General features: G+C 41.3%; 1 long non-coding RNA gene across 2 annotated transcripts in view; it reads left to right on the plus strand.

The window, feature by feature from the left end:
* Positions 1 to 16176, plus strand: part of LOC148132715 (uncharacterized) — a 44845-nt gene that overhangs the window by 2411 nt on the left and 26258 nt on the right. For both annotated transcript variants that reach the window (XR_015748489.1, XR_015748487.1), the window contains exon 2: positions 14464 to 14573. This is a non-coding gene — a long non-coding RNA (uncharacterized LOC148132715). The remainder of the gene's footprint in view (positions 1 to 14463; positions 14574 to 16176) is intronic.

A 16176-nucleotide genomic window follows, 5' to 3' on the forward strand; every position in this document is an offset into this window, starting at 1 on the left:
GACGAGGGAGCTGAAGAACCAAATGAAGCCACAGGGTCACTAGCACTGCCTTCTCATTCTACAATGCTCTGGCAATTTTGCTAAGCACTATTGTATTTTTCCTCCTGCTGATTTAGCACTTCAGGCAGAGGGCCAACTTGGAGTCCCTTCCCACTCAGTGCTAAAATTGTAAAGAATCAGGCAAATTTTGCAGCATTCGTTCTTCATTAGTTCCCCATGGTCTGCAGCTGCCTGGTTTGCATCTGGAGAGCATTACATTGGACAAAGCTGGTCCAAATGTTCCCTGCATGTGGGAAACACTTCAAGCCTTCATCTCCTTAGCTATACCCCTTTCTTTAGCCTCATCTTTTAAAACTTGATGATAATATATATTATAGAAGCACCAACAGCTGAGGTGGTATTCAGGAGGTTCTGACCAGTTCTGGAGAACTGGTAGCAGAAATTTTGAGTAGTTCAGAGAACTGGCAAATCCCACCTCTGACTAGAGATTTTACAGTATCCTTCCCCTGCCACGCCCACCAAGCCACGCCCACAGAACCGGTAGTAAAAAAAAAATTGAATCCCACCACTGACCAACATTCTTACTGACGAAAGATCCATCTATATCAGGGGGGTCAAAGTTAAACTCAATTTCATTGAGGGCCGCATCAGAGTTGTGTTTGACCTTGGGAGGGCTAGGAGGGGGCGTGGCCAGCTTGATGTCACTCATGTTGGGGGTACCTGTGGTGGCCCAAGTGCTCTGCCAGCAAAAACAGGCTCCTGAGCTCTGTTTTCATCTGCTATGGCCTCCCGCAACCCTCTGCCAGTGAAAACGGAGCTTGGGAGGGCCACATGCGGCCCTCCTGAACTCTGTTTTTATTGTCAGAGGCACCACGGGCCTGTCCTTTGCTGTTTCCAGGGCAGCCCTACAAGCCAGATTGAAGCACCCCGCAAGCTGGATCCAGCCTGCGGGCCTTGACTTTAACAACCCTGATGTATATTATATTCTATTATATTCTGTTTTCATAATGACCAAGCAAATACTCTGGCAAATCCATTGACAGAGAATGAAATGGCAGTTCTCTTGCTGTTTGCCTGGCATTCAACAGCACATTGATTCTTTTAAAAACATGAAAATGCCATTATGTTTTCATATCTAATAGCTACTTCCACCACAGATTTATTTAGCTTCCTTTGAAAAAAGTAAGATCCTTTGGAGTCTTGCTCATCTTCCTGGATCCATTAATGTAGATTTCTTGACAATAACACCAAAATGGTTACCATTGCCTCCTTCCTGGATTGTTTCCCCTGTATTCCATTCTTGCTTATTTCCTTGTGGTTTCTCAAGCATCATCCAGCTCCAACCCTGCTTAGCTTTCTGAGACCTCCCAAGGTCAACTGCAATATAAATCCATTGCTATCACTGAATCTTGTGGCAGTGTTACATTAAATGAGTTATGTGCTGTGGGTTGAAGCCAACTAGCTGCTTTGTTTTTTAATCTTGCCTTTCCTTGAGGATAAAAATAGGCAAGTGGAGATCTTAGAAATAAATCTGGCTTTCCTGGCTTTCCTGCCTAGTATTTTTCCTACCTGGAAGATTTCTTAGTGTTTGTCAGCTGTGCCTCATTCAAAACCCAAGAAAGAAATCCTTCAACTCCATTGATGTAGAGAAAAAGTACTTTTACGGAGTTTGAAGTGATAGCAACAAAAGAAAGCAAGATCTGAAGCAAATAGGTACGAATATTACATATTGAAAGTTATCCCAAGTTCCCTCCCTCAAGAGTCCAGATTGGTTATTCCAACCTGAGCTGTTTGTCATGTGGGGTAGTGGTGGTATTCTGGTTCGGCCCAGTCCGGCCGAGCTGGTAGCGGCGATGAGCAGTGGAGACCAAGCCAGATCTTTCCACCGCTCTGCTGTTGGGCCAACCCACCCACCCGGGCTCCAATACTCGCCTTTATTCTCTTCTTTTGAAGCTCAGCTGCTTTGCGCGGCATAGCAGAGTGCTGAGTGGCAGCTGCTGAAGCAACCAGGAGAGTGCTGGCTTGCAGGAGGCGAGTTGGAATGCCTCTGTGCCTGTGCAAACACCTCTGTGCCTGCACAAAATGCACGTTTGGCGCACACGTCCACGCAAAGTTGTGCTTGTGCGCAAAGTGCACCCATCAAGCCACTCCAACCGAACCAGTGGTAAAATATTTTGAATCCCACTACTGACGCCATTTTGAATCCCAAGATGGTTGATCTTGGCTTAGTAGAGATAAGTCTCTGCAGCTGCGCGGTAAGCAGGAAAGCATCCCCTACTTTTTAGTTCACACAAAAGACGTCTTCACTCTCCAGCCACCTTCTCCTCCCAAATACCAAAATTACCCTTTCCCCTGTTTCTATGGCATCTGACAGGAAGCAAGCAGCAAAAGATGTCAAGAAAACTTTGTGGAGGCTGACACCGTTAGGGTTGCCAGCTAGTGAAAGGACACTGACATTTGAAAGTCCTGCTGGCTCACATGAATGTACACTGATCCTACCTACACAAGGATGAGAGCCATTCTAGCATTCTTGGATGAGACCTCAATTTTGTACCAGAAATATATAATGTACTGTTACATCAGTCTTTTATTGGAAAAGAATTGGTGTACTGCCAATTTTCAAAATGGAAATCAGGAACTCATATATCGGTTTATGGAGAAATGGATTATTACCAATAACATTGCTATGCAGAAGACCAAGTCTCGATTGAAAAGGATCAACAACATGATTTCTGCAATGATGAGTCTTAATTCACTTGTTTTGAGTTAGGTGGCAGTACCTGCAAGGCCACATACTCCAACCAGCTGAATCTAGAAAAATACAGGTACTCCTAAACTTATAACAACAATTGAGCCCAAAATTTATGTAGTTAAGTGAGAAACTTGTTAAGCGAGTTTTGCCCTGTTTTACGACTTTTCTTGCCACATCTGTTAAGTGAATCACTGCAATTGTTAAATTAGGAACACGGTTGTAAAGTGAAACTGGTTTCCCCATTGATTTTGCTTGTCAGAAGGGGCTCACAACACCCTGAGACACTGCAACCGTCATAAATATGAGTCAGCTATCAAGTATCTGAATGTAAATCACGTAGCCATGGGGATGCCTCAAGGTCATAAGTGTGACAAACGGTCCTAAGTCACTGTTTTCAGTGCTGTTGTAACTTCGAACAATCACTAAACAAAGTGTTGTAAGTCAAGGACTGCCTGTATCCAAGGTGAAACACATTTATAGCCCACATTTATATTTATGGGAGGTTGGAGGGAGTGAAACTGCAAGGCACGGCTTTTTTGTGTCAATTCTGGTGCCTTGGAACAGCCTCCTGACAAAACTCAGGGTAGCTCCCTTCTTGCTAATTGTTAGGAAAATGTTGAAGACCAAACTACTGTATGTATGAGTATTCTCTCATATATTATACCATATTTAATTATTTTCCCCTAGGGTTTTTTTGTCCATATTGTGTTGTTTTCCCTAGTTTAGGTTGCTTTTGATGGTCCCTATTTGGAGTTTAATCAGATTGTTGATGTTTTAACTTGTAATCTGCAAGCTGCCAAAAATCTCCCAATTTGCATGTACTGGGGGCAGAAGCTTCATAAATAAGTAATCAATACAATACAAACCACTTCCTCAGGGAAGGAAGACTGAAGAGATGGGTTTGGCAGGTAAAATGAAATCATCAGAGAAAACATTACTTTGTTCTTATCTGGCATTGACAACACAAGTAGGTTGTTTTGTGTAAAATGGATGCTCCTTTACAGGTTGATGTTTTGGTCTACGTTTGGTGCTTTGTTGATACTGGCAACTGAAGAGTAATTATAACACCAGATTTCCAGTACTTTTGATGAAAGCAAAATAGCTTCTTACATTTTTCTATATGTCCAAGAATTGTTACCGATTCGGTCTTTCATTAAATATGCAAACAGATTGCTATTTAGGAGAGCCATAAAAATAGCAGTGTTTTTCCTTCAGGAAGCCAAGGGAATTGGGTAGCTTGAAGGGACTCCCTCCTGAATTATAAACCTTCCTGGTTTTGGATATAACAGGGAATCGGAGTGCCCAAACATCTATATATATATTTATACAATAATTGAGTTCAACCATCACGCTAGACTTAGCAAGGCTTCCTTAATCTTGGCTCAGTGGGTTATACAAATCAAGCCAATAGTCAAGTCCTTAAATTACAAAACTTTGTTTAGAGACACTTATAGTTATAATGGCGCTGAAAAAAATGACATATAATTGATCCTTACATTTAGACCTTCAAGAGCTTATACCGGCCCAGTGTCTGATTTTTTTCAAGCCTATACACAAAAATCTAGTCAATTAAAGTTCAACACTAAATTGGCGCAAGATGAGGGTCAAGAGTGGATGGATTTTGACCACTTGTGGGAATGAAACAATACTAAGCTAATGATGTGTTTAATTCTGCCCTCCACGAAGATCAAATGATCCTGGGACACTGCCAGCATCATAAATACACAACAATTGTCAAGCACCCACAGTTTGATCATGTGACTATGGGGATGCTGCAACAGTCATAAGTGTGAAAACTTTTTTTCAGTGCCATTGTGACTGAATGGCCCCCTAAACAAATGGTGCTAAGTTGAGTTAACCTGTATGCTGGGTACTAATTGTATAAGCTCAGTAAGTATCTGTCCACCTAAAGGTATCCTTTTTGAAATACATATCTGTTTTAAGTTAAATAAAAATAGTAGCCTCCACCAAGGTCTCTAGAGGTTCTTAGTCATCTAGGTCATGGTGCTTTTTCAAAAGAAAACTTTGTTTTTCCTTGAAGATGTTTTGCTTCTCATCCAAGAAGCTTCTTCAGTTCTTCAGGCTTCCTTTGGAACATCCACCAAGGTATTAATGAGCCTTCATTTGCTGATCTCCCTTCCACTGAAGATAAGCTACATTTCCCCACTTTTTATATTAAGACAAACCTTTCAGCCTTCAATTTCAGGTTGCTTTGACTAAGAAAAGTTTCAAGTCTCTCATCTGACTTTTTAAATGTTTTGATTGTTCATTTAACTAACCTAAATGTACGGTATTATTTGAGTATCATAGAATGTTTCATTGGCAGCATGCTTAATGTGTGGTAACAGTTAAATGTTTTAATTTTGCTTTGTCTTACAGTTGCTTTGAAAAGAAGTTACTTTGAAAGAAATAAAATGTAAAATAGTTGTGGATTCTGTAAACTAGCATCTTTTTACAAAAAAGGTTATGAGAGAATTTCCTCAAAAAATGTTCCTTCCAATATTTTATTTCAGTTCTTAATGCAAGTCACCTGGGCAGGCTTGGAGCCAGAAGTGGTATTCAGCCGGTTCGTACCAGTTCAGGCAAACCGGTAGCAAGGATTTGGCGTGGGTCGCCGAACCAGTAGTAAGTTCTGGCTGGCCACGCCCCCAACCCGGTTGCCTGGTCACCGCTGGCTCGCTTGCCCCGCCCACCCGATGCTTGCTCACCCCGCCCGCCTGAAGCTTGCCCCTTAAGGTATTTCTTTTTTTCCCACTCCCAACAATCAGCTGTTCATATGATCAGCTGTGCTGGGATTCCCCTAGTTGTCTTACTGCTTTTTTTTAATTTTATTTGATTTCTATCACTATTGGATGATTGTTTTATTTATTTATTTATTTTATTTATTTATTTGATTTGCCAATTGTTTACAAGATAATAAGTATAAGTGTATACATAGTTGTGAATACATAAAATGGGTACATATAAGAAAAATAAAAGAATAAGAGAAACAATAGGACAGGGACGGTAGGCACGATGGTGCGCTTATGCACGCCCCCTACAGACCTCTTAGGAAAGGGGTGAGGTCAATAGTAGACAGTCTAAGGTTAAAGTTTTTGGGGTTTGGGGAAGAGACTACAGAGTCGGGTAGAGTATTCCAGACATTGACCACTCTATTGCTGAAGTCGTATTTCCTGCAATCAAGTTTGGTGCGGTTTACTTTGAGTTTGTATCTATTGTGTGCTCTTGTGTTGTTATGGTTGAAGCTGAAGTATTCATTGACAGGTAGGACATTGCAATGTATGATTTTATATACCATGCTTAAGTCAGACCGAAGACGGTGTAATTCAAGGTTTTCTAGTTTTAGAATTTCAAGTCTGGTGGCATAAGGTATTCTACAACGAGTAGAAGAGTGGAGAACTCTTCTTGTGAAATATTTCTGGACTTTCTCAATTGTGCTAATATCAGATACGTAATGAGGGTTCCAGACTGATGAACTGTATTCGAGTATTGGTCTAGCAAATGTTTTGTATGCTCTGGTTAGTAGTGTGATATTACCAGAGAAAAAACTACCTAGGATTAGGTTAACAACTCTTAATGCCTTTTTGGCTATGTAGTTGCAGTGGGCTCTAGCACTTAGATCATTAGAGGTGAGTATTCCAAGGTCCTTTACAGAGCTTGGGTCATCAACAAGATCTTGACTATTCAGCTTGTATTTTATTTTCTGATTTTTTTTGCCAATATGTAAGACAGAGCATTTATTTGTTGAGATTTGAAGTTGCCATTTGTTTGACCATTCAGATACATAGTCAAGATCTTTTTGTAGGGTAGCAGTATTGTCTGTGGTATTGAACAGCTTTACATCATCAGCGAAGAGAACGCAATTGCTCTTAATATGATCACAGAGGTCGTTTATGTAGAGTATGAAGAGAGTTGGTCCTAGAACACTGCCCTGGGGGACACCACTATTGACAGGTACTGGATTTGATAGGACGCTCCCGATTTTGACCATTTGTTGTCTGTTTGCCAGGAATGCTTCTATCCAGTTATTCAGTTGTCCAGAGATACCATAGGATTTTATTTTTAGGAGTAGTTTGTCGTGGTACCACTGAATCAAAGGCTTTACAGAAGTCTATGTAGATTGCGTCTATTGCTTTGCCCTGGTCGAGTTGTATCGTCCATATGTTTTTGCAGTGTAAGAGTTGCAGATTACAGGATAGTTTTTTTCTGAAACCAAATTGTTTATTGGAGAGTAGGTTGTTTGTCTCTAAGTGGAGGATGATGGATTGGTTAATAATTGATTCCATGACTTTACAGGTGACGCAGCATAAGGAGATTGGCCTGTAATTTTCAACTAGGCTTGGGTCTCCCTTTTTGAAGATGGGGATGACTGTGGCTTGTGACCATAGGTTAGGCAAGGAGCTGGTCCTGAAAGATTTTTCAAAGATTATGCTTAGAGGTTTGGCTATGGCAGTGGATAGCTTTCTTAAGAAGTAGGCACATATTCCATCCGGTCCAATAGATAGAGATGGTTTTAGATTGCGTAGTGATTTTTCGACATTGTCTTCTGTGAAATCGATATGTATTAGATCATTGTTGTTATCTGTGGTACGGCTAGGAAATACTGGGCATGATCCATTGCTGTTTACAATACTGAGCCGAAGAATGTGTTAAAGATGTTGGCTTTAATGGTGTCGTCGTTGCAGTCTTTACCATCAGGTCCTATCAAGGGAGGGATGGACCTTGAGTCTTTTAGTTTGTTGTTTACAAAATTGTAAAAAGCTCGGGTGGAATTGGTGCTTAGAAGGTTTTCCTCTTGTTTAATGTGATAATTGGTGCATTCAGTCTTTATCTGGTGGCATAAATTTTTGTATCGGTTTTTGAAATTGGCAACGTGACCAGATTTGTTTTTCCGCCAGAGTGATCTCTTTTTGGATTGAAGTTTCCTTATTGATATGGGTAATCTGCTTTTTTGTTTTGTTTTGGGAGTTGTTGTTGGAACATATAGTTTGATGACTCTTTTGACTTCAAGTAAAAATATGTTGTAATGGTCTTCAACGGTATTGCATCCAGTGAATAGAGATTGCCAATCAAGGGATGAGAGATCGTTGTCTATAAGATCATAGTTGCCTTTTTTGAAGTTACAATAGGGGATTACATCATTGTGGTGATTTTTGTGTGGATGTATGTTGAGACAAAAGTCAATCATATTGTGGTCACTACTGGAAAAGGGTTCTTTAGTTTGTATTCCGTAAATTAAGTTCAAACTGTTGCAGAAGATGAGATCGAGGCAGTTGTTTAGTCTAGTGTTGTTGATTACTAGTTGTTCCAGTCCCAGATTTGTAATAGCATTGTAGAAGGTTGTGTGTATGATTTCAGTTGTACAATCATTTAGGGTCCAGTCAATATGAGGTAGATTGAAATCACCAAGAAGGATAAAAGGGTATGGGCAGGATGCAGCCCATGTTAGTAATGTATTTAGCTTGTTTACATGTTCGATGTCATAATCAGGTTCTCTGTAACATAGTAAGAATCGAATTGTGATATTTGAGGATAGTTCACAGATGATGGTTTCAGGAAGGGCAAGCTCCTGGGTAACTTGGATATTTTTTAGATGTAAGGATTTTTTATAGAATATAGCAACACTACCTCCTCGACGATTTTCACGATCTGATCTGTAAACATGATAGTCTCTTACTGTGGTAATGGAGTCAGGGAGAGATGCATTGAGCCATGTTTCACAGACAAATATAATGTCGAAGTTAGCCATATTTAGGAGGATGAGAAATTCAGGTATTTTATTCACGAGGCTTCTTGCATTGAGTAGTTTGCATTTAAGGCCGGCAGTAGTTGGAATTGAGGTAGTTGGGGCGTGCGTGCCTAGTCTTGGGTGATGGTGGATGGGTTGAGGTAGGGTTGTGGTTGAGGGTAAAAGCTGAGTATTGGGTTGCGTGGCTTACTTTTGATACAGTCAGCATGGTAGTCAATGTACAGGTCCTTCTCTCCATTGTCTAGACGGTTTTTGAGTTCGATGCGGAGTACACGGGAGCGGGCACGTTGCTGTATGGTTAGGTCAGGGCGGCAACGGAGGTTCTTATGGTTGGTGTTGGTTTTGGCGAGTGAGTTTATAGTATAAATGAATTTACGTTTGCTTGATTCATTTTTGCAAATGACCCTGCACAAGCGTGGGGCCACAGAGCCGTCTCTATTTTTGAGCTCTCGGCATGCGGGAAATGTCAAGTATTTCATCAGCGGAGATGGTTGATGCTTGATAATTTCTGATGATGTTTCGGACAGTTGTGATGTCATCATTGACATTGATGTCTTCTAGACCAAATAAGATGGCGTTTGGACGTTTCCGTTCACGCTCAACGGCTTCTCTGATGAGGATTGGGATATCAATATTTGTCTGGGTTGTGTTTATTTGTGGATTGGGTTTTGGATTGGATTGTGGTTGTTTGGTAGAGATGTGGTTTGTAGCTATTGGATGTTCAGGTTTTTGCGTTGTGTCTTTTTTTTCAAGGTTGGATATTCTTTCTTTTACGGCGTCCAGGGATGCTACTATGATGTTGAGGGATGTTTTAATGGTTTCGATGGTAGGGGATGTTTCAATGGTTTCGATGGTATCAACTCTTTCAGACAGATCCAGTTTGGGTCTGCATGATTTGCAGAAATATGGAAACTCATTGGATGATTTTAGGTATTGAATCATCTGCTCAGGTAATCCCAAGCAGTCATGATGAGTGTATTTTTTACACAGAGAACATTTGATGGAGTTTTCATTATCCTTTAGATTTTTGTAGCATTTAAGGCATGTGCAGGAGTCTTGTGGTTCATTGGTGGGGATCATCTTCTCTTTAGGTTGTGGTTTGACGTAGGATTTTCTTTTTGGCATGGTAGGATTGTTAAAATAGTACGTTGATTGAATTAATTAAAGGAACAATTTTGGGTAATCTATATAGCCAATATTACATCAAACAATCAATTGCAGTAATCTCTCAAGTCAGATAATATTCCTGAGCAACAATCAGCCTGATCAATTAATTACTCTAATCACTAATCAATTATGCTTTGCCCAGGAGGATTCCCTGAGGCCCAGGAAGGGCAAAAATGGAGGGACGGGTGCAGTCCCCCCTCCATTTTTTTTCTTCCTGAGCCCCAGGGAGCCTTCTGGGAGCAACCCCGCCCCGGAGGCTTGCCTGAGGCCCAGAAGGCCCAAAAATTGGGTGGGGAATGGCTGCAAAGGAGGAGGAGGAGGAGGAGGAGGAGGAGGAGGAGGAGGAGGAGGAGGAGAAGAAGAAGAAGAAGAAGAAGAAGAAGAAGAAGAAGAAGAAGAAGAAGAAGAAGAAGAAGAAGAAGAAGAAGAAGAAGAAGAAGAAGAAGAAGAAGAAGAAGAAGAAGAAGAAGAAGACATACCCACTCAGTCACATGGCCATGCCCACCTAGCCATGCCTAACAAGCCACACCCACAGAACCAGTAGTAAAAAGTTTTGAATCCCACCACTGCATGGAGCCATTGAATTGAACAGTGCTGGCACTTTTTTTGTTTCAACCTCTGGAATCAAGTAAAGTCCCAGTTTTAAAAATATTACAGATAGTCTTTGATTTATGACTAGTCGGTTAGCAACCATTCAAAAATACAACAGCCCCCCCCCCCCAAAAAAAGCTACTTATGACCTGGTTTCAAAGGTCTAATGTTGCTCCCTCTTCAGTCATGTGACTGAATTTTGGGCATTTAGTAACTGGCCTGCACATACAGCCATTTGCAACACCCCATAGTCCAGTGACCACAATTTGGCTGGAAACTGGCATTTACTTCTGTTGGAAGAAAAATCCAGTCCTGTTCCAAGCTGGGAGAAAGACACTGGAAGTAAAATGGAGGCTGGCTGCAAGAAAGAGTCTCTGTTTATTTGGTAGCCCGAAACTTCAGTGACAGCAGCATGTTTCTGGGATGGCTGACAAAATGGAGTTGAGAGTAGGTGGGTTTGGGGCTTTGTGACAGAGATGCCTTTTCCTGAGCAAGAATTTGTCCTTTAATATTTTAATGGCTGTTGCTAGATTCCTATGGGGTCATATAGGGGTCATGGCTGGCTCTACAGGCAAAAGGGGAAATGCAAATCCTAGGTGTTTGTCTTAGCTAATCTTGTCAGTTCTGGCTTGCCTAATTGTATTGCTTATTTGGAGTCTCTTTGCTTATGAATAGATTGTCCCAGTCTTTCTGAATGGATTCAAAATCTGGATTCCTAAAGACCAGCTTCTTCAAGCTTCTGCTTGAGGCTGTTTTCCTATGGCAGGAAGCCTGGGGCTGCTTTCTGCCTTTGTTAAGATTTTTTTTCTCCTTTAGAGGAAATATTCTATTTGCCTCTTTTTAATATTAAGATTAAAGAATATTTTAATTGGGGCCGGGGACTTCCTACATGTCCAATTTTTGGCAAACACCACTTAACAACTGCAGCATTAGCTTAACAACTTCCACATTCACTTAACGACAGCCACATTTACTTAAGGACCACCATAGGTTGTAAAATCAGGTCCAGTCACATTTTATAACCATTTTATAACTGTCACAACTTAACAGCTATAATTGCCAGGCTCAATTACAGTCATAACTTGAGGACTACTTGTAAATCAAGATCTCATTCACTTCATATGTATTTACCTGTTCATTTGTTGAATTACCAAGCACTGCACAAAGGACTGAGGGATATTTTATTAGTGGCATTGTTGGGGGCAATATGCTGACTCTGCAAACCACTTAGAGAGGTTGTAAAGCACTATGAAGCAGTATATAAGTCTAAGTGCTATTGCTGTTATTGAGATCAGTCTTTCAGTGCCTTGCACAGTTTAGCTACTACTTCATCTCCACAAAATATATTGTTTTTCAGAACTCAGTAAAAGTACATTTTGGTTGGATACAGCAAATGCATTTTTTGAATGACACCTACTATCCTTAGAACATCATGTGAGAGGTACATATGAGAAGTGCAGGTTGCTTTCAACCTCCAGGAAGTGTCTTGGCGCTCCCTCTGGTGGTTGACTACAAGACAACACATCCCAGCTGGGACCTGCTCTGTGTCCATGACCAACCTCAACTTAGAGAATAAATGCAAGAAATTCAGTAGAAAGCTGTTCAGCAAGCAAGGGCCCTAGAGGAAGTTATAAAGTCACCATTAAACTTTCTTTTCTTAATCACTGGTAGAGTTACTGTTGCAGCTGGATCCTCTGTTTTCTCCCTTCTCCTGAAGTACAGTGATGGAGTTCCGAGAGAGCTACTTAAACATTTCTGCAGGAATTGGATGCTTCACTATTAGGAATACCCAAAGGATAAGGAGAAAGGTTGGACATTGGGACAGAACATTCATATGATCACAATGAATATGATACACAATGCCAGCTGGGGTGTTGTTGTTGTTTTTTAGATAACAGATAATCAGAGTTGGAAGGGACCTTGTAGGTCATCTAGTCCACCCCCCCCAAAGCGGGAGACCCTTTCTGACAAATGGCAGTCCAATCTCTTCTTGAAAGTCTCAAGTGATGGCGCTCCCACAACTTCCGAGGGCAAGCTGTTCCATTGGTTGATTGTTCTCACTGTCAGAAAGTTTCTCCTGATTTCCAGGTTAAATCTCTCCTTGTTCGGTTTCCATCCATTATTCCTTGTCTGGCCTACAGGCGCTTTATAAAAATAGTTTGACCCCTTCCTCTCTGTGTCAGCCCCTCAAATATTGGAAGACTGCTATCATGTCTCCCCTGGTCCTTCTCTTCACTAGACTAGCTAAGCCCAGTTCCTGCAACCATACTTCATATGTTTTAGCCTCCAGTCCTCTAATCATCCTGGTTGCTCTTCTCTGTACTTTTTCTAGAGTCTCAACATCTTTTTCATAATGTGGTGACCAAAACTAGATGCAGTACTCTAGGTGTGGTCTTACTCAGGCTTTATAGAGTGGTATTAGTACTTTTTAGATGTTTTAGAAGCTTACATGATCTCAAGGCAGCAATCTTCCATGTATTTTTTTTCTCTCCATTCCTGTTTTGTAAAGCCCCTTTCTGAGTTTTGGTGTTCAAGAGTTTCTGGCTACTCTCCTAGCATCCGGATCCTTTCATGATTCAGATCAGTGTCAAGATTCCTTCCAAAATGCTTTTAACAGATGCACTTTGCTGGCAGATCTGCTAGCTTTGCACTACCTAATTTTAGCAGAGGCTTTTCAGCAACAGCTTCACCACCCCCACTTCATATGCCATAAACAAATACATGGCCAAATGGAAGAGGATCATATCTACAGTGTTAATCATTTATGCTTTTGCATTTGTAGGTGGATGGGGAAGTTACGTCTTGCTGGCTGCCTGCTTAGATCTACCTGTCAGGTCAAAGCCCAAAGCCAACGCCACGAAACGCCCTTTATTTGCTTATACCTAATGGACAGAATCTTGTCAAACTAAAGCTATAACTCTGTACCCTAACACAGTGGTCTCCAACCCCCCGTCCGTGGACTGGCACCGGTCTACAGCATGCCAGAAACCAGGCCACAAACAAGTGAAGCCCCATCTGTAGGATACAGGCAGCATGGAAAACCATATCCCTCCGGTCCATGGAAAAACCTCTCTCCATGGAACCAGTTGTTGGTGCCCAAAAGGCTGGGGGCCGCTGCCCTAATAGATATATTTTAAGACAGGAATATCAAACTCAAGGCCTGGGGCCTGGATCCAGCCTGTGGAGTGCTTAGATCTGGCCCGTGGAGCCACCCTGGAAACAGCGAAGGACTGGCCTGTAGTGCCCGCAGCCCTCCTGAGCTCTGTTTTCATTGGCAGAAGGTTGCAGGAGGCCATTGCAACTGAAAACAGAGCTCGTGAGCCTGTTTCACTGGCAGAGTGCTCAGGCCACCACAGGCGCCCCCAACATGAGTGACGTTGAGCTGGCCATGCCCCCCCCCCCCAGGTCAAACACAACCCTGATGTGGCCCTCAATGAAATATTGACACCCCTGTTCTAAGAGATTCTAGGGTGTGGCTACCCTGAACCTCTTTCCCTAATCCCCATCCAGTTCAGGACTCTGCAGTCTTTTAATTTGCATTTTTCTCTGAAATGTACTGGGAAAGCTCTGCGATGCTAAGATTCTTCTCCAATTGCTTCACCAGGTGCATATTCCATCACACTACCAGATCTGGGCTACAGAAAACCAGATGACTATTAGATGTAACAAAGAACTACCAAAAGCCATGGTTCTGTTGCCATGTAGTGGTCATCAAGATTTTTACAACTCAATATAGTAGCCATGAATTTGCTCGCTCTTTGATCACAGGCAATATATCTTAAATTTCAATTGCTGAGGAGCAATTCTGAAAGTTGGCTACCAACCCTTCTGTCCATCCTTGTCAGCTTGCCGCATGCAGCTAAGTGGTTCCTGTGTGACAGAGGAAGCTAGGTTAGATGGGTCTTGGGTCTGGTCCAGCATAGTTCTTTTTAGGTTCTCATCTTAGAAGTTCAGCTATAAACATTCTAACATTGGGAGTATCAAAACATAACTCTTGAGGGCAAATAAAGGGAGGGAGAATGGTACAACCTACTACAGATGCAGCTATCTCCAGTATTCACTCAGCCTGATGAACCACTGAACCTTTTCCTACAGGGGAAAACCATATTTGATCTGAACTATATTGGAAAATACTCTTTGTTGCGTTGTGGGAAAGGAGACTTGAGACCCAGTTGACCTTTTTTCTTTCTTTATTTCCTTCTAGAATCTGAACACGGAGAAACCGCGGCAGCCTTTTTTATAGCCGGCTGCTCGCGGCTCGCGGCCAATGACAGCTCTTCAAATCTCCCGCTGCCACGGACCAACCCACCATAGGTAAGTATGCAAATATATAACACTCTTCAATAGGAGAAAGCAATGTTTCCCATTTGCAGAGAAGACTGTCATCTGTTATTCCCGCAAGCAATTCTGCGTGTTCACTGAAGATTGGGTTTACATTGAAAATCCAGATTCTAGTTCAGGTTCTTGGCCTGTAGCCACCCCTTGTTCTTGATTTATATAGTCCAGCATAGTTCCACGAGTTGTGCAAACCTAGACTTATTGCTAGCTAAGTTTAGCAAACATTAGTCACCTGGGAAATGGTGGTAGGATGCAAGAATAGCCACAAAGCAAAGCTACTACATTTTTCATTCTCAGATAATCCCTTGGGCATGTGGCAGCTCATTAAGAACTTGCATGAAAAAGAAAAGGAATAAAAAAAAGAAAAGAAACTTAAAGTGCTGTCTCTGTGTCCACCAGAAGAGGAGCAGATTTTCAACATGGGAAGAATAAAACTTCACATTTAAGAACTTAATAAAAACCAACCTTGAATCAAATTCAATTCCTGATGGTCTTATGGATACATCCATGCTGTTTTTACGTCAACTATGGAAATGGTTTAGTATTATTTTTTTCCAGGATGTTCTTCTACCTTCTCAGATTAGTTTACATTTTGGGAGGTCCCAGTACTCTCCAATACAAGCACTATCCAAGTCTGATTCTGTTTAGCTTTTTGAGATCAGGTGCAGTCCAGTGCTAGGTCTAAAATAGATACGTTTAATAGTTTTAAAGGTCCATGCTAGAGCTGGAGATGGGGAAATAGCCAACTTTTCTACTGGGTACAAGGCTAGGGATGTCTACTTTGGTATTTTGCTCAAGATCATGAAAGGAAGAAAAAGAAAAGTTGATTCATCAGATGCCAGAACCAAATTAAAAATAAGATCCTCATAAAAAGGAAAGTAGAGAAACATTAACATGGAGAAAAGACATGAAGAAAATATATGAAACAGAGGATCTAGCAAGCAGACAAGAGCAAAAATGGTTGACACTGAAAGAAAAGATTGTGTTCACACATGTTCACAAGGTTAGTTATAAACCTAATGACTGCATTTGCAAAATGAAATTTATTTTGTGTTAACTCTTGGCTAGTATTTTTGTGAATTAGTGAGCAACACAAGTCCAGCCTGGTCGCTCAGTTTATCATTACATATATTGTACTGTCAAAGGGTTGATTCAGTTGACTCGAGTAATCAAACTTAACATATTGTGTGAATGCAGCCTACAGGTAAGTGTAAAGAAAGGAGGCCAGCTGAACAGGCAAATGAAGGGCAGAAAGTTTCAGGGTAGGTTTTCAATAGAAGGCGATGCTTCAGCTTCCATTCTAACCCATGTTGGATGGAGAACCTTGGTGTCCTACACCAAGAAAACAATAGAAACAATATGGACAGGCTATCGTGCAAGGGAAGAAAGAATTAAGTGCACAAAACAATTAAAAGCAGAGAGAGAAAGGTTACAAGAGAGGCCAGAAAATAGAGTACTATAATAATCAATATGACTAGGACTGAAAAGAGCCCACTTTAAAGCTTTGGTAGAGTCAGCAGAAGGAAAAAAAGAGCTCTCCTACCCATTTCATAATGATGGAAGAAAATATTAAATCTAA

The sequence above is a fragment of the Notechis scutatus genome, chromosome 1 (genome assembly GCF_049901735.1).
Source record: "Notechis scutatus isolate UNSWTSFEM ecotype Mainland chromosome 1, rNotScu1.2, whole genome shotgun sequence".
Lineage (NCBI taxonomy): Eukaryota > Metazoa > Chordata > Lepidosauria > Squamata > Elapidae > Notechis > Notechis scutatus.